Source organism: Ips typographus, linkage group LG9, assembly GCF_016097725.1.
Source record: "Ips typographus isolate SLU linkage group LG9, UJ_Ityp_2.0, whole genome shotgun sequence".
Lineage (NCBI taxonomy): Eukaryota > Metazoa > Arthropoda > Insecta > Coleoptera > Curculionidae > Ips > Ips typographus.
Genome location: NC_138430.1, coordinates 7,679,266 through 7,699,108, shown reverse-complemented (window position 1 = coordinate 7,699,108; position 19,843 = coordinate 7,679,266). Strand labels below are relative to the sequence as shown.

The 19,843-nt window shown below is 33.3% G+C and overlaps 1 protein-coding gene across 1 annotated transcript in view; it reads right to left on the bottom strand.

Annotated features, from left to right (window-relative positions):
- The window catches only part of LOC145734306 (semaphorin-2A-like), a 261,310-nt gene that overhangs the window by 240,874 nt on the left and 593 nt on the right, over nucleotides 1-19,843 (bottom strand).

The following is a 19,843-nucleotide window of genomic DNA, read 5'->3' as shown; positions in this document are numbered from 1 at the left end:
CGATTTTTGTGTCGCTGTTCATCGTCCGGAAAACGGCGACCTGACATAATGTTTGTTAGAAACAGGATCGGTTACTCGAACAAATAAAATTTTATAGGGTATCTTTGACGCCTTTCCCAGGTATTATTTTACCACATTACACCCTCGTAAATTAGCTACAACTCACTTTTGTAGCTTCATTGCAGAGATCAAGCACCCGGTGCCAATATGTGAATAATTTGCTCTGCTTTTAAGCCTGAATTTTGATTGTTAATTTATTACTTAGTTTCAGTAGTTTCCAGTACATTCCAGACCAGGCTTATTAGACCTGTCTAAATGTAACAACATTTTAAAGAATTATTAACAAATATTAGTGGAGATTTCCTGTTCTGCAACACTTTGAACGTTTTAAGGACCTACAATATTTCCTAAATCACCAGGAAACAATACGTATGGGACAGATTATACTCGAAACCTAATAACCTGATGCGGCGATGCTTGAAGGGTCTCTGGGCCGATAGTGGGCGTTAGATTATATGAGGGCCCAAGGGTTCAATTTGTCCGATTATCTATCTGCTGGGTAACGGCCCAGCAATTGGAAAGACCTTTAGGTCGTTCGTTTCCCGCTATCCCGAATGATATTGTTCTCACTTTTTTTTGACAGATCCCATTTATTGTTGACTAGTAAATGGAATGATAAAAATAGCGCAAGTTCATGCATGTAAATCTTTGTTGAGTAAAAGCAAAGTAAAACACAACGTGGCTCCCACAGTAAGTATTTTATTGATTTTAACTTGGTTTAGTTAACATCCCATTTTATGTGTTATGGAGAAACATAATACTTTATTAACAGGCAGTATTTATAGCATCATTTCCATGGGATTTGGTGCCTTGTCAATAGCAACATTATTTTATTACCCAGAAAAGCAGAACATATAAATTGCCTGAAATATTGTTCACTTTTTGTGTATTGGTCTGGAAAACGTTTGATGTGCAGTAACCGTCACTAAAGTTGTTTATTATAACCTCTTAAAAGAGTTTTTAAAATGCCTGAGAGCATTAATTTTGCAATAACCTTGTAGTTTAAATTGGGAAAGTTATTCAATTACCTAGCTCGAGTTTAAAGCTTAAAACGGTAGACACATCAAACAGTTAAGGTAAATGCAGCTAATCCTAAGTATACTAGATATTCATAATTAGTCTCACATCAATTTAAGATTTTTGTTGGTTGACAATTAGCAAAAAAGGAATACGCTCAATTTTCCACCTCTCTATCAAATAGACACTTCGATCTCGATAGCGTTATCTCGACCTAAACGTAATGAAATACCTCCTCGTCAATGCAATCACCCGAAGATCCAGGCCAAACCACTTTTGAAGTCAGTTGCCCATTTGAGATGATTAGATCTCGAACTAGCTCGTTGCCTGGATTGATGTAACTCGATGCTGTTTTTATTTTTAGTTTTTTTTTTGTCCACTTTTTAGCCGGAGGTAAGTGGCTTTTGGGATTTTCGTTCCCGTTTATAGGTTATTGGATCATCGAATTTATTGGATCGCTTCTTATGAGACAATTTTTTGACCACTTAAATACCCGTATGGATCAAAAGGGCTTTTTCCAATTTACTGGTAATCGTGGCGCAAATAGAAACTTGATCCGATACTGAAAGGACGAAATAAATTTTAAGCCAGCATGTAAACTGTATTTTTAACTATTTATTGTCGAAGACACTAGTTCAAATGAATAGTCTCGTAAAAGCGGAAATAAAACTAAATATATTGCAAGCAATTCCACCTGTCTTTATGTCTTTCCATGCAATTCGAGCATCTAAAATGAGAACAGCTGAAACTGTTTTATAAAAATAGCGACATTACCTAAGCTTCTTATACAGGGTGTCCCACGACGAAAGACATCGATTGATATTGGTAAAAGTATAAATAGGAGAGTTTTGAATATTTGGCAGAATACTGATGTGGGCATGCCCAATCTAACTAAAATATTTTCAAGATGGTCCGGTTATACCGGAAGTCGATCACAACTTTCTTATTTTAAATAGAATACCCCATGTATTATTACATATTTGGATTCCTCACAAAATTCTGACCAACTTTTGTGTACAATGCCGTATATCTATCTCTAGCCGTTTTCGAAATATTTGAGTTTTTCCAAAAAAGTGACCAAAGTTCCAAAACGTGGGTTTCTATTTAAAAAAAAAACACAGTTTGAAAAAACAGTCAGGGACAAAATAGCATGTAAAACCCATTTGAAGTAACCGAATCATATTTTTAAGCACATTTCTGGAATCCTCATTGAATTTCCTATCTAATAACATAATAAAACACTTCAAAATCGAGTTCAGTCAAGGAGACAAACGGTGTCAAAGTTTGAATAGCAAAAAGCACAGTTTCAAAGAAGAGTCAGGGACAAAATAGCATGTAAAACCCATTTGAAGTGACCGAATCATATTTTTAACCACATTTTTGGAATCCCCATTAAATTTTCTATCTAACGACATAAAAAAAACACTACAAAATCGAGTACAATCAGGTAGAAAAACGCTGTCAAAATTTGAATTGCAAAAAACACAGTTTGAAAGAACAGTCATGGACAAAGTAGCTTGTAAAACCCATTTGAAGTCACCGAATCATATTTTTAAGCACATTTTTGAAATCTTCATTGAATTTCCTATCTAATGATACAATAAAACACTTAAAAATCGAGTTCAGTCAAGGAGAAAAACGCTGTCAAAATTTGAATTGCAAAAAACACAGTTTGAAAGAACAGTCATGGACAAAGTAGCATGTAAAACCCATTTGAAGTCACCGAATCATATTTTTAAGTACATTTTTGAAATCTTCATTGAATTTCCTATCTTATGACATAATAAAACACTTCAAAATCGAGTTCAGTCAAGGAGAAAAACGGTGTCAAAATTTGAATTGCAAAAAACACAGTTTGAAAAAACAGTCAGGGACAAAATAGCATGTAAAACCCATTTGAAGTAACCGAATCATATTTTTAAGCACATTTTTGAAATCTTCATTGAATTTCCTATCTAATGACATAATAAAATACTTCAAAATTGAGTTCAGTCAAGGAGAAAAACGGTGTCAAAATTTAAATTGTAAAAAACACAGTTTGAAAAAACAGTCAGGGACAAAATAGCATGTAAAACCCATTTGAAGTGACCGAATCATATTTTTAAGCACATTTTGGAATCTTCATTGAATTTCCTATCTAATGACATAATAAAACACTTCAAAATCGAGTACAATCAGGTAGAAAAACGCTGTCAAAATTTGAATTGCGAAAAACACAGTTTGAAAGAACAGTCATGGACAAAGTAGCATGTAAAACCCATTTGAAGTCACCGAATCATATTTTTAAGTACATTTTTGAAATCTTCATTGAATTTCCTATCTAATGACATAATAAAACACTTCAAAATCGAGTTCAGTCAAGGAGTAAAACGGTGTCAAAGTTTGAATTGTAAAAAACACAGTTTGAAAAAACAGTCAGGGACAAAATAGCATGTAAAACCCATTTGAAGTGACCGAATCATATTTTTAACCACATTTTTGAAATCTTCATTGAATTTCCTATCTAATGACATAATAAAACACTTCAAAATCGAGTTCAGTCAAGGAGACAAACGGTGTCAAAGTTTGAATAGCAAAAAGCACAGTTTCAAAGAAGAGTCAGGGACAAAATAGCATGTAAAACCCATTTGAAGTGACCGAATCATATTTTTAAGCACATTTTTGAAATCTTCATTGAATTTCCTATCTAATGACATAATAAAACACTTCAAAATCGAGTTCAGTCAAGGAGAAAAACGGTGTCATAGTTTGAATTGCAAAAAACACAGTTTGAAAAAACAGTCAGGGACAAAATAGCATGTAAAACCCATTTGAAGTGACCGAATCATATTTTTAACCACATTTTTGGAATCTTCATTAAATTTCCTATCTAATGACATAATAAAACACTTCAAAATCGAGTTCAGTCAGGGAGAAAAACGGTGTCAAAGTTTGAATTGCAAAAAACACAGTTTGAAAAAACAGTCAGAGACAAAATAGCATGTAAAACCCATTTGAAGTGACCGAATCATATTTTTAAGCACATTTTTGAAATCTTCATTGAATTTCCTATCTAATGACATAATAAAACACTTCAAAATCGAGTTCAGTCAGGGAGAAAAACGGTATGAAAGTTTGAATTGCAAAAAAACACAGTTTGAAACAACAATCAGGAACAAAATATCATGTAAAACCTATTTGAAGTCACCGAATCGTGTTTCTAAGCACATTAATAAAAAAATAAAAAAATAAAAAAAAAATTATTCTCAAATAAAACGAAATGGGTTGGATTTAGGTATAGGCAAGTAAATTGAAACGTATAGTAATTTTTAATGCTCAAAATGATTCCGTCATAAAAAATGTGGGTTTCTATTTAAAAAACTTGAAATTTTTCATTTTTTTTAGTGGCAAGTTTATGATTTTTTTTTGACGACCCTGTATACAAATGAGTCATTACGCACCCTCAGTTTAATAAAACGATCCTTTATTTACAATAACCCAAAGTTTCATTGCAAAATGAATTAAGGTTTTGACAGAGTACAAAAATATGTTGAGCAACTGTCACTTTTTTGGAAAAACATCAAATATTTCGAAAACGGCTAGAGATGGGCATAGGGCATTGTACACAAAAGTTGGTCAGAATTTTGTGAGGAATCCAAATATGTAATAATATATGGGGTGTTCTATTTAAAATAAGAAAGTTGTGATAGACTTCCGGTGCAGAACGGAAGTGTAACCATCTTGAAAATATTTTAGTTAGATTGGGATCAGTATCCTGCCAAATTTTCAAAACTCTCCTAATTATACTTTTTCCAATATCAATCTTGCTTTTATTGTCTCATTAAGAGACAGGTTTTGGGAAACGCCCCAATTTGGCTTTGTTGCCCTGGCAGAAACAACCCTCCACTTCCACCCCCAAAATCTAGATAAATAAACGTTCCAAATAAAAAAAGTGATTTATTATTCAACGCAGCCTCTCAACCTATTTTCAACTTACATAAATATGAAATGTCGAGAAAGGCCTCAGAGGAAAATCTCGTGGGAATAATTTCTATCTAATCTAAATCTCTAAAAAGTAACGTGTCGGGAATAAATGAGCAAAGCGACTGTATGCATAAGCTATTATTTTATGAATGCACTAAGGGAGAATAAAATTACATTTTCAAGCCTAGTTTAGTAAATTGGCCAACTAAAGGGAATTCAAAGTTTTTATTCTGCGGCGCGACTTGGGGGATTCTAGATGAAAGCTGGCACTCTTCAAAAACTTTCGAACGCTTTTAAAAGTTTAAAATTAAGCCCCATGTCTGTTTGAACGCTCAAATAAATTAAAACGGTTCAAATTCCTTTCGAAATTTCAATACCGTAATTGTGGAATTTATTTTCGACGGTCGAACCGCAAATAATTTGTTCGCTCATATCAATTTGATTTAACGTTATTTATTTGTGGTGGTAAAGCAATTTTGTTGGAGCAAAGTGTAGTTTGCATTAGCTATTCCATTTCAACAAGCGATTTTGAAAAATGATTTTTCTTTTGACTTTAGTTGAATACATTTTATCCATCATCAGTGCATTTTTAGCATTTGCAACGTTTGTTTATCTATTTCTTACTTAATTTTTGTCTATTTTTTAATATGACAATCGTCAAAATTCTCTCCATAAAGCTGTAAAACCACAACACACTCTTAAAATCCAGTAAAATCAGTGTAAACAGTACCAAACGTATTTTATAGCTTTATGAGTGGAATTTTGACAGCTATGACATTTGATCGTCAGTTACTCTGTCTTTTGTTTTCCTCTAAACCTAAAAACTGTCAAATTCATTCCCATAGAAGTACAAAACAACGAAACATGCATTTTATAAGTGCATTTTTGACATTTATAACATTTGGTTGTATGTTTCTGATGTCAAAACCTTGCTCTTTCATCACTTTAGCTTAGTAAATTTAAGAACAATCCTCTAAGAATCCACAAACAATATTTCCAGTAAACTTCCGTTTTAAAAAATAATAGAATTCCTTTTAAGAGCAGTTCAACTCATTTCTATCATAGACAAGATTTCCAAGTTTTAGCTTCCGCTTTAAATTGTTTTCTTAAACGTCCGTTTACATCAAAGATATCCATTCCGATCTACTTTACTTTATCCACGACCGTTTCACTCTGCACAAAAGGCACATAAAATGCATGTGCCCCAAATCTCTCGTTTTCAGAGCTAAAAGCGATCCAGGTTAATGTTTGGAAACAATGCCTCTCTGATGAATAGATTTATTTGTTTACGTTGTAAATAGAATTTATATACGTAGTTTGTTGCTCTAACGGCTAAAAACACAACACTAAATTAAAATTGCCTGAAAATAGGGTTATGTAACTTTGTAGTGTATTAATAACTGTATACAGGAAGGATACATATGACACAAAGGATAACGGGATAACGTCCTTGTTTATAGTCAAAACACAACGCTTGGGTCTACTATTGAGCATTGTTTTCTGGATGCTAATATCCCTAAGGAGATGAGTGGGACCGCTATTATAGTTCGTCAGATGCTCAGAGAATTTAGGGATAAGATAAAACATGATGTATGTGAATCCTTCAAGCCAATTTGTCACATTTCCAGTGTTGCTTCATTAAATGGTGCACAGCTGCCAGATTTATCACCAAACCAATTTTCTGTCCTTTGCAAATTTATTTATGTATGGAATATAAATTTCAATTTTTTCCTGTTGAGATTGTAAACGCATTTCTGTAATTCGGAGTGTATTGAATCAGGATTCTAAAAAAACGAAGAACGAGGTCATCGATTTATGGTAATTTTAATGAGACAAAGCGGAATTTTGCAGCTGAGGAAGTATTTTTTAATTAAACCGTTAAATCTGCTCAATGGCTTTCATTATTAGAATCGTTTGACTTAAAGTTCAATTAATTGATGGTGTAGGTACATAAAGACCATTTACGAATATATTAAATTGTCATCATAGTTAACTAATTTGGTTTTTATTAATTAATTAAAAATTAACAAAAAAAGCATCTGTATGTTTTCCTAAAAATTGAACGATGAATATTTTCGCAGAAAATTCAAAATGGCGGCCTGGGACGCCATTTTGTCTGTAATTTTTTGAAACTACGTGAAATTTCCTTTAAAATGAGGTGCAAGTCAATATTTTCGCAGAAAATTCAAAATGGCGGCCTGACACGCCATTTTGTCTGCCATTTCTTGAAACTACGTGGAATTTCCTTTACAATGAGGTGCAAGTCAATATTTTTACAGAAATTTCAAAATGGCGGCCTGACACGCCATTTTGTCTGCCATTTCTTGAAACTACGTGGAATTTCCTTTACAATGAGGTGCAAGTCAATATTTTGGCAGAAAATTCAAAATGGCGGCCTGGGACGCCATTTTGTCTGTCATTTCTTGAAACTACGTGAAATTTCCTTTAAAATGAGGTGCAAGTCAATATTTTGACAGAAAATTCAAAATGGCGGCCTGGAACTGTAAAAAAATACAACTTCTTTATTTATCAAGTTACAGTTGACGTCTCGGTGTCATTTTATGTTAAAATTTCCCAGAAAAGACGCTGGTGCAGTCGGTTTATTGATATCTCAAAAACTACCAGAGTTACACTTAAAATTTAACATTTATCCATTTCTTTGCCAGGAACTCGGCCGGATTAAGAGATACATGAAATCTGACTAAAAAATATTTACAATATAATATGTGATATTATGGTAAAGGAAATTTGACGCCCTCTAGCGGCCAAACGGTGTTATCAATCAACTCATGTGGGGAAATTTTTAGGAAGCTTGAAATCTGCTCTATCTTTTGTTTTCTATGACATTTTGACGTAACTTGTCAAATAAAGGAGTAATTTAGGGTCAAAGCAACGAGTGTCACAAAATATGCTATTTTTACGAAAAGTGCAATTTTGGCAATTTCGATCGATCGAAATCATTTACTGTTTACCGTCCTTAGGTTTTTCCAGCGATTTTGTTGTTGACTGTCCTTTCAAACTGTGTTTCTGTCAGTTTAAACTTTGACACCGCTTTTCTTCCTAACTGTACCAAATCTTGTAATTTTTTGTATATTATTGGATAGGAAATTTAATAAGAATTCCGAAAATGTGCTTAAAACAGTCTTTTTCTTATTTCAAGTGGGCTTTACTGGTCTGACTGCCTTTTCTAAGTATGTTTGAAGTCAAAATTTGGCAGTTCAGAATTTGACATCGCTTTTTTACCTGACTGTACCAAATTTTGTAGTGTTTCTGGTTATTGAAAATAGGAAATCTAATGAGGATTCCAAAAATGTGCTTAAAACAGATTGTCATTTTTTCTGGGTCACGTGACCAAAGCAAATTTGTCTAGAATCTGAAAGAATTAAAGTTTAACACAGTTATCAAAACGAAACGTGTTTCTTAGGTTTATGACATTTACTTTAACAATTATCACGTGACCGTTTCGCTAAATAGTGTACTAAAACCACGTGATAATTGTCACTAACGTCAAACTGTGCTAAAACTGCTGAAAATCAAGGTTTAGAAAAGTTTTCTTGTACTATTTATGACAGATATTTGACTGTTATTGTCACGTGACTGCCCAGCTAAATTATCTTCTAAAACCAAGTGATCTATCTGTGTCTAGCACAGCATGTGACAAAATTATATTCAGCAGGAACTGCATAACACAATAGCCACCACCATCCTTTTGTGGTGTTATTCCAGCAAGAGTGACATCAAAGAGATGAACGTTTTTTCCTTTCGTTAATGTCCCGCGGTTCTTTTATTTGTATTTAACATTGTTTCGCACTTTGTCAAACACGTAAGTCGCTGGTTTTTTTGCTAGAGCTGTCGTGGAGAATTTTTAACAAAAGCCAGCAGTCACGCAAAAGCACTCCAAGCTTTATGAATTCTTTAGGCTAGTTTGTAACAAAGCACGTTTAACTAATATTATCTAAAACAGAAAAACAACAATAAGTTATAGATTGGTTGCTTTCCAGGTCGCAGACAATTTTTTATGGAGGCAATTTGTCCGTTGCGCCACTCTCCGGTGAATTTAGAAACAATACGAAAGAAGAATATTACGTACCGTTTTAATATTTTATTCACCACTTCTGGGAATGTTTTGTTCCTTTCTGCACTATTTCACGTTGACAAATTGAAATAAGTCTGCCGAAACTACTGCGGCAAATGACGAAAAATGAAACACAAGTAAAGTTGGGAACGAGTTGCTTATGTGATCTATTATTGCTTTGAACTGAACTGCCTTGAGAAATTGATAGAAATAAAATGCAGTTCAAGGAATAGTCCAAGTTTGAAAAGTAAAGCGGAAACGTTCTGAAGAACGTTTAACTTTGATTACACTGATCTATTACATAAAGTCAGTCACTTATTGAATATACAGGGTGGTTCAGTTTTAAATGTCAATAATTTACCATTCGATGGCCCATCAAAAAAATAAGTTAACATACACTATGTCATTTTCCTGAAAAATGCTTCCCAAGGAAAATCGGTTTCTTGTCATAACTGTCCGACTGCTGGTGCAATAATGGTTTTCATTTTTCTGCCTTATTCTCTACGTCACTGGATATTTTGCAAAAATTTCAGTTTTTACTTTACTTGTTCAATTTGAAAAATAAAGTATTTCTTATAAAATTCTGATTTGAAACCTCGTTTACGAGATAATTGAGTTATTACGTTCAAAGGCCCAAAACCAACTCAACCCAACTTAAAAATTGTCTTGAAAATGGTGATAATTTACTAAAGAAGCTTAAAAAATGTCTTTGTAGCCAGTTTTCATAGTTTCCAGACAAATTAAAAGACTTTAGTTTTGAAAATTGACTTAGAAACCAGTAAATTTACATTGAAACGGTGAAAATTGACTTGAGAGGCTTAAAAACTCTCTTTCAGTCAGTCGTTTCAGATAAGTTAAAAACTTTAGTAGTGAAAATTGACTTGTAGCCATGAAAAACTACTTTATCGAGAATTTTTGACTACAAATTCACACATTTCAACCTTGAAAATTCTTGGACACCAAAAAATGACTCTGAACCAATGAAAAGTGACATCAAAGGCTTAAAATTTGCATTTGAAGTAAGTTTTCATAATTTGAAAATACATTTCAATCTTTTAGTCTTGAAAATAGTCTTAAAACAGGATATTTATAAAAATTGACGAAGACTAACTTTTCAAGTTTTTTACTTTGCTTTTAAATTTTTTAGAACACTGGACTATTTTTAAGGCTTAAAAACTGCTTTCAGCTTAGAAAATCAAGTTTTAGGGTTATCTTCACCAAGTTTTTGACATAGCAGACTTGAAAAACTGTTTTTATATTTTCCATAGGCTTAAACATGTCATTTCACGCTTTGTCAGTATTAAATTGACTGCTAGACGCTTCACTGTACTTTAAGACTGAAAAATCGAATTTTAAACTATTTTTTATAGTAAAAGTTAAGTTTCAGACTCTTCATTGATGAAAGTAAACAATTTTGGCATTAAATTCTACGATATTAGTGTTCAACACTAATTTTTAGAATTAAAATAGTTCGAAAATTCCAACTGTTACCAGTGTTTAAATGAATAAAAAAAATTTTATTTACTATTTTCTATTTTCTATTTACTATTTTCAGTGTCAAAAATTAATTCGTTAACCTCACAGATGACCAGATTTGAATCTTTTTGAACCATTTTAAAGTAAAAAATACAATAACCCAAGTAGACATTTTTGACAATTTTGAATAATATCCAGTGAAACCATATAAACAATTTTGCCTTTCTTTCGGTTTTACTAAAAATAGGACTTATCTACTGACAATGTTACGGACATACTTACACGGAAAAACTGAAAAATAATTTGTGTTGTTAATCGAAGCAATTCGAATGCAAATTATGGTTTTCGAGGCCGTAAACACCAATCGAGAGCCATTAAGTACTATAGAGGCGAGAATACAAAAAACAAGGACCCCATAAAGCTTTCCGCCGGAAAACGGGTAGGAGGGTGCACGTCATTACGTAAATTAGGGAGTTTTCAGTCGAGATTGTGTCCTAAATTTAGGGCATAAGGGCCCCGACATGTTTTTGACTTAAGAAATTTGTCAGTTTTGCGGAAAATTCGAATCTAGCTTTGCATTTGATGGTCATGTAACATTTTTAATAACTAACTTATCCTGTTGATAACCGAGTGTTGGTAATTTCACAAAACTTTAGAGCCAAAGCAATTAACAATTTCCCAACATAGGAAAAAAGTTGAAACGATGTTTCCCATCACCCCATTACCGGAAGCTTTTGGCCGGACATTTTTGGGTTTTATTTTCCGGCAAACAGTTTTATTTTCCCACTTTTCAAGGATCATTTGAACAGGACTTTGAAGTTGATTCAAATAGAGCGTTGCTTTTAGAGGAGTTAATGGCTTGTGAAATTTGAAGTGCAAATTCGATAACTGGAATCATCGTAGTTTTGTACTTTTGAAATTAAATGAAATAGAGGAGTTTTAGAATTTTATTTGCAGTTAAACGAAAATATGCTCTGAAAAAATGATAGCAATTCTTTATATAACTGTTGTTTTATGTAAATTAGTCCTCCACCTGGCTTTGAAAGCTATTTCACTTCTCGAGGGATAACCCAAAAAGCTTCGAGGATTTCCGCTTTTCAAAATATTCCCTCGGTAAGTAAATGTAAATAAACTGTCGGGGAAATCAAAACTAGCTTTCACTGCTAGCTAGCACTTAAAAGTACGCAGTTCAAGAATTATTAATTAAGCTCTCCCGAACTTTTCCATAAAACTATTCCTTCGCATCTCCAATGCAAAACTTGAATATCACTGTTAATAATTCAACGTCGTATTTTGCCGAGAATCTGCGTATTAAGTTCCCAACAATCGCAATTTATTTCCCGAAGATATTATTTTGTCTTGCAACCTATTACTTTACTCCAAATCCGCTCATATTATAAAGGATTTTAGAGCTCTCCTAACTGCTCCACCTCTAAAATTTCATTCCAGGGAAAATGATTACCGTAAACTTTCCTCATTAAGTATTCGGGAGTTCGCGAAAGTTTTGTTTAAATTGACAGCTTTCTGTTATTTCACATCGGATTTATTGAGTTACTAGTATTTGATTGGTTTTAATGTTTACGGATTTTAGTAAGTAAGTTAAGTGATTTGGTAAACTACTGTTATTTAAGCAGAACAAGGTTAAAAATCAGTCAAGTAGGTAACTAAATATACCACAAACTTGGAAGATTTGAACATTGTATGAAATTGATAGTTAGGAAATATAGTTGATTATTTTGACAGTTAAGTCACATTGAAAAAAATCATTGAGAAAGCAATCATTGTCACTTCTGGTTGAAATTATGCCAACAAACTATGTAAATTATAACTTTTTTCCAATTATTTTTTTAAAATATAAACCACGCAGATTAACTTTAGGATAATATAAAATAGAAGAGAAGAAAGCTAATGCGGATTTTCAAAACAGACACAGATAGATTACGGAAATAAGACAGCAGATATATTGGCTTTTCAAAACAAATCCTCTTTTATTCCAAACAACATCTTAGGAAACGTTTTTACATCATCGTTGTTTTATTAGCAAAAGACATTCTAACTTATTCACCACGAAAGCAAATAATTCGCTTTTGCGGAAGTCTTATCACTTCTAAATGGAATAGTTAGCTTTATGTAATATTTGGTTATAGAGGAACTTAGAGAAATTCTATACAGAACTAAATTGTTGGAATAATACTGAAATAACGTTGAGCGGTTTCAGTTCAAACTTTTAGCCAAACATATTTAATATTCGAAACAGCTTCGGTCTGGGACAAGTTAGGGTATTAGCAAGATATCTGATATGTCACTGATTGTTGTTCAAAGACTGCTAATTTGAGTATTTTATTTAGATAGAAAAAATGTGGAATTTAAGAATATTCCATTTCGGTTGGGTCTCAAAACCTTAAAAGATTTTTAATTTTATTTTCTTATAACTTTGGTTTCAATCATTTTGCTGTAGTTTTTTCAAGCTTCCATTAAGAAACGAACCTTTCAGGCTTTATCGAACCCAGCTTCTTTAATCATAAGATTAAAGCAACTCAGGCCACTTTATTGATTCACGTAATTTCGTACTTGGATAATACATATTATACTGAAATGTTCAGTTCTTTTTAAAAAATATTGATTGTACCAAATTTTCTAGTGTTTTTTCAAGTTATCGGATAGGAAATTTAATAAGGATTTCAAAAATGTGCTTAAAACAATCATTTTCTTACTCCAAGTGGGTTTTCTAGGCGATTTTGTCCCTGACTGTTCTTTCAAACTGTGTTTCTGACACTTCAAACTTTGACACCGTTGTTCTCCCTGACTGTACCAAATTTTCTAGTGTTTTTTTAAGTTATCGGATAGGAAATTTAATGGGGATTCCAAAAATGTGCTTAAAACAATCATTTTCTTACTCCAAGTGGGTTTTCTAGGCGATTTTGTCCCTGACTGTTCTTTCAAACTGTGTTTCTGACACTTCAAACTTTGACACCGTTGTTCTCCCTGACTGTACCAAATTTTCTAGTGTTTTTTCAAGTTATCGGATAGGAAATTTAATGGGGATTCCAAAAATGTGCTTAAAACAATCATTTTCTTACTCCAAGTGGGTTTTCTAGGCGATTTTGTCCCTGACTGTTCTTTCAAACTGTGTTTCTGACACTTCAAACTTTGACACCGTTTTTCTCCCTGACTGTACCAAATTTTCTAGTGTTTTTTCACGTTATCGGATAGGAAATTTAATGGGGATTCCAAAAATGTGCTTAAAACAATCATTTTCTTACTCCAAGTGGGTTTTCTAGGCGATTTTGTCCCTGACTGTTCTTTCAAACTGTGCTTCTGACACTTCAAACTTTGACACCGTTTTTCTCCCTGACTGTACCAAATTTTCTAGTGTTTTTTCAAGTTATCGGATAGGAAATTTAATAAGGATTTCAAAAATGTGCTTAAAACAATCATTTTCTTACTCCAAGTGGGTTTTCTAGGCGATTTTGTCCCTGACTGTTCTTTCAAACTGTGTTTCTGACACTTCAAACTTTGACACCGTTTTTCTCCCTGACTGTACCAAATTTTCTAGTGTTTTTTCAAGTTATCGGATAGGAAATTTAATGGGGATTCCAAAAATGTGCTTAAAACAATCATTTTCTTACTCCAAGTGGGTTTTTTAGGCGATTTTGTCCCTGACTGTTCTTTCAAACTGTGTTTCTGACACTTCAAACTTTGACACCGTTGTTCTCCCTGACTGTACCAAATTTTCTAGTGTTTTTTTCAAGTTATCGGATAGGAAATTTAATGGGGATTCCAAAAATGTGCTTAAAACAATCATTTTCTTACTCCAAGTGGGTTTTCTAGGCGATTTTGTCCCTGACTGTTCTTTCAAACTGTGTTTCTGACACTTCAAACTTTGACACCGTTGTTCTCCCTGACTGTACCAAATTTTCTAGTGTTTTTTCAAGTTATCGGATAGGAAATTTAATGGGGATTCCAAAAATGTGCTTAAAACAATCATTTTCTTACTCCAAGTGGGTTTTCTAGGCGATTTTGTCCCTGACTGTTCTTTCAAACTGTGTTTCTGACACTTCAAAATGTGGTTAAAAATATAATTCGGTCACTTCAAATGGGTTTTACATGCTATTTTGTCCATGTTCTTTGAAACTGTGCTTTTTGCTATTCAAATTTTGACACAGTTTTTCTCCTTGACTGAACTCGATTTTGAAGTGTTTTATTATGTCATTAGATAGGAAATTCAATGAAGATTTCAAAAATGTGCTTAAAAATATGATTCGGTCACTTCAAATGGGTTTTACATGCTATTTTGTCCCTGACTGTTTTCTCAAACTGTGTTTTTTGCAATTCAAACTTTGACACCGTTTTTCTCCCTGACTGTACCAAATTTTCTAGTGTTTTTTAAAATTATCGTTATTTTTCATTCAGTCAGAAAGAAAAACTGCCAGTTAGTAATTTAGCCATCTCTAGCATTTTCGGAAAATCAATTACAGTTAAAACCAGAATCACAATTTTTTATTTTTTTCGGCCCTCTAAAGGAACTTAGAAACTCTGAAACATTATCTATACTTTTTCAAGTATTTTACTTGATATATATAAAACAACCACTCTAGGGTCCTTATTTTCACTCCCAAAAACCAAATTCGACTCGTTGACATGGACCGGCTTCCTCTCTTTGAACCCGCCTGAATATCCGAAATTTATTCACTGAAAAGAAAATTTCGGATCCTCAAGCATCCAGGCGTTTTGCTAAGAAGTGTGTAGATTTATTATTCCTGTGACAGAGTTCTGGAACTTTAAAGATTATGACGAGGGTTGTAAAATATTGCTTTTTTTTTCTCGTGTGCTACAACCAAATGGAAATTTGATATTGCTGTATTGTTTTCTTTGCGACAAATTATGTGTATTTAGGATGTCAAACATGATTTTAGTACTTTTACTAGAAGGAGTTTCGTACATTTTCTTCTTTGTTGCAAATACATTTCAAATATGGGTTTTAACTAATCAGTAATTAACTAAATTTTGCAGTGTAAACTAATCTTCTAACGTTGCTTTAATCCAACTTAGAAAAGTTAACTAAATAGGAAATAACTAAAACTTAACTAAACGAGACTGAGGGTATTAAGTCTCACGCCTTCCTAAACTTATGGGAAAGTTTCTGCACGTGAGGTCTTTCACCGTACATTCACGTTATTTATAATGCATTTTAATACTTTTTAACAGGTAACATTTCAATTAAATGATACAGAGTTGTATGTTTTAAGCACTAATCCAGCATTTCAATTTGATTCCCTGAATAAATTAACATTTAGGGTCTGCCTAGAACAACAATATTAACAATATTAGGCCGGAAATTTACGCTAAGCTGTTAATCGGATCACCGATTATTTTGGCTGTTCCAGATGATTAAACTTTCAACGCCCAAAATCCTGTTTGCTTTCTAATGGACAGTTTCTGGATCGATTTGAAGAATTCATCATTTTATTGTCTTAGTAAATAATACGAAATAGTTTTTGGTAAATTACAATTTGTTTAGTTGGTCTAAAATGGTAATTTGTAACATGTACCAAAGGTTATCTACCAGACTCTATTAGGGTATATTTTTTGGTCAAAAACATATATAGATTGGAAGAATTTGTCAATTTGTCAGTTAAGCAACATTCTAAAGACATTTCTTACCAAGTTGGTAGAATTGGTCAGTTTGGTCCCATTTCAAACACATTTTGGATCCAATTGATAGAATTTATAGTATATGTAGTGTAGTTTTTAGTTGTTTTGGTAAAATTATCAGTTTTTTGTCAGAATCAACAATCTTGAACCAGATTGGTAGAATTTGTCAGTTTGACATCATTGCAAACAAATTTTAAGCCAAATTGGAAAAAATTGTCAGTTAGGCAACATTCTAAAGTTAATTCTTACCAAGTTGGTAGAATTTGCCAATATGAGTAGGATTTCAAACTAAAATAATTGAAACAGATTAGAGTAAACATGTTTGAGTTTCAGTTCTTTGTTACCACTTCTTTACTAAACCATGTAATTTAGATTCCACAGCAATGGCTACTTGTTAGAAACTAAATTTTCTAGAACATTTTATATTCCAGAACGTTAGTTAAACCGTAGTTAGCCTAATGATAAGCCGCGTGTATATCTTTCGACTATTAAATCCTGAAGACGTTTAGCACCTTTCCGCGGATTCTCTTTGGTGTCGTAATTTACCCTACTCTGCTCGCAGATTACTTCTGGAATCCATATGTCTTGCTTTATGGTCTGGAAACGATCACCAACGTATTAGAGGGTTTCCAGCCGAAAGCCCAGACTAGATTTAATGCCTTATGGCCATACTTTACCTCGACCATTAGCTGAAGAAAAATGTGTTTGTTGCAACTTCTCTAATGCTTTACACTTTCCAGATACGGTTGCAGTTTCTGACTTCCAGTTGGCTCCATTTGTTTGCCTGTCCTATTCAAGTGTGCTGCACAATATGTCAATGATAAACGAGGTGTGACGACAGCATAATTCGGCCAGTTATATCCACATGAGGAATCGTGTGTATGTCCTACTTTTACGATTCCTTTATGTCGATAAGTTTGGTTCATTATTAAAAGCATACACGTAATAAATTTAGCTCGATCGCGTTTGCTTCTACCCGTTTCGAATAGCAATTAAGTTGGATCGAGAGCAGTGGTTAGTACGTAATCACGTAACACCCCTGGTGAAATCTGCTCGGTCAAAGAAGCAATATTTTTGCATTAGCCGAGGAAAAATACCAGGTTATTTATTACCAGAGGCTTTAATTTTCTTTCTAATTTCGCGAAATTACTGTGTGGTTGTGCCAATCGAAGGATAATTTGTAATTTACGATAATCCCGTCGATCCTTCAATGAATGGATTAGAGTTTTTTGTGGTTTTGGCGGGTATTAATGATGGAAAGTTGACAGTGTAATCTATCAAGAAACTTGACGGACCGCGGTTTATGCTAAAGACAGATCTGGTTTAATAAACTTTGGAATAACGTTGCAAATTTATGGTAAAATTATTTACTCTGATTTCTTTGGTGTACAAACTTGACAATACTTAGAGCGATGAGGGTTAAGAATTTTACAATTTCAGTAATCTTGAGTCAGTAGTTAACTAACTAACTTTTGTAGAACTAAGAAATTTCTGAGGATCTACATTCGAAGTAGTACAATACAAAGCTTCGAAACTAAAGCTCTAAAGTTGACTTTGCCAATAATGATGGAATTTCAGTTCCCTAATTAGTTCTATTAAAACCGACGAATTATACTGTGGCGTACAATAGACAACGCCAAGCACAAAGAATACGCTTTGAAAACTTTAATTAACTACCAAGTGCAAGAAAATTAATTATTCAGATGGATAGGAAGAGAGTGCTTATTCCTTGTCCGGATCTGGTGTCTTGGATGTTTAATTAGCCTGGAAAAATTTGTGGAGTACAATCAATATTTTTTAAAAAGAACTGTACATTTTCAGTATAATATGTATTATCCAAGTACGAAATTCCGTGAATCAATAAAGTGACCTGAGTTGCTTTAATCTTATGATTAAAAAAGCTGGGTTTGGTAAAGCCTGAAAGGTTCGTTTCTTAATGGAAGCTTGAAAAACTGCAGCAAAATGATTGAAATCAAAATTACAAGAAAATGAAATTTAAAATCTTTTAAGGTTTTGAGACCCAACCGAAATGGAGTTCTTAAATTCCACATTTTTTCAAATCAGTTGAAATTGTGGTTTAATGTTTGAGCACCCTGTAAAACGGTTATTTTTGTGAGTTTGGGGAAGTTGAACCACTTAAATCAACTGTCTTGAGCTCCTTTTTCCAGTGGTGTTGAGCAAAAAAATGTATCTGAAAAATTGCATACAGGGTGACCAAAAACAGTCAATCGACCTAGTGTTTTTTCAAGTTATCGGATAGGAAATTTAATGGGGATTTCAAAAATGTGCTTAAAACAATCATTTTCTTACTTCAAGTGAGTTTTACAGGCGATTTTGTCCCTGACTGTTCTTTCAAACTGTGTTTCTGACACTTCAAACTTTGACACCGCTTTTCTACCTGATTGTACCAATATTTCTAGTGTTTTTTCAAGTTATCGGATAGGAAATTTAATGGGGATGCCAAAAATGTGCTTAAAACAATCATTTTCTTACTCCAAGTGGGTTTTATAAGCGATTTTATCCCTAACTGTACTTTTAACCGTGTTCAAATTTCAGACCACAACTTGATTCATATATTTGTTGTACCAAACCAGTTATTCCTAAATAACTCAAAAACTGTAAAAGTAACAAAAAAATTGAAAGAGACTAATTTTCCCAATCAACTTCTTCAGTGCCGTAAGTTTACAGGACCGGTTTTGCTTCCAGTATACAGGGTGTGCATGCAAAGTATGGCGATTGACTGTTTTTGGTCACCCTGTATGCAATTTTTCAGATAGATTTTTTTGCTCAACACCACTGGAAAAAGGAGTTCAAGACAGTTCATTTAAGTGGTTCAACCTCCCCAAACTCCCAAAAATAACCAATTTACAGGATGCTCAAACTTTAAACCACAATTTCAACTGATTTGCAAATTTGTTGCATCAAACCAGTTTTTCCTAAGTAACTCAGAAACGGTAAAAGTTACGAAAAATTTGAAAGAAAGCAAACATGTTCGTAAATAACTGCTAAACTTATCTCTAGAAGTTTCACACTCCGTCAGTGCCGCTACTATACAGGGGGTGCATGAAAATTGTTCAGTTAAACTCATAAATTTACTGGTCAAATTGGAATTTACTGGTAAAATTTGTAAATTTTTCTGTCACACACACTGAAGTAAAATTACTTTACCTTACAGGTGTATTTCATTAGAAAATTCCTACCATTACATGAATGGATTGGTTGCACGGTTTGGACGCTAGAAGGCGTTAAATCCTCAAACGCAAATATCTCCAAAACCGTTAAAGAAAGAGGGTTGAAATTGCAGGGTGGTTACAACGTTCAAATTTTAAATCCTTGACATGACATTGACATTCTAAAACACTTTGGGCGTAAAACGCCCAAAAACTTATACAACCTTCCTAACTGATTTTTCCCATAGTGCACCAGGTTGTTCAACCCTTAATAACTCCCTTATTTTCAAATCTAGAGCAAAAGTCATTAAAGTAAAAAAGATAGAGCACATTTCAAGCTTTCCAAAAATACTCTCAGATGACTGAATTTGTTGTTTGGTTCCAACCAAAGGAACATGCAAGAAACACCAAACGTCAAATATGCAAT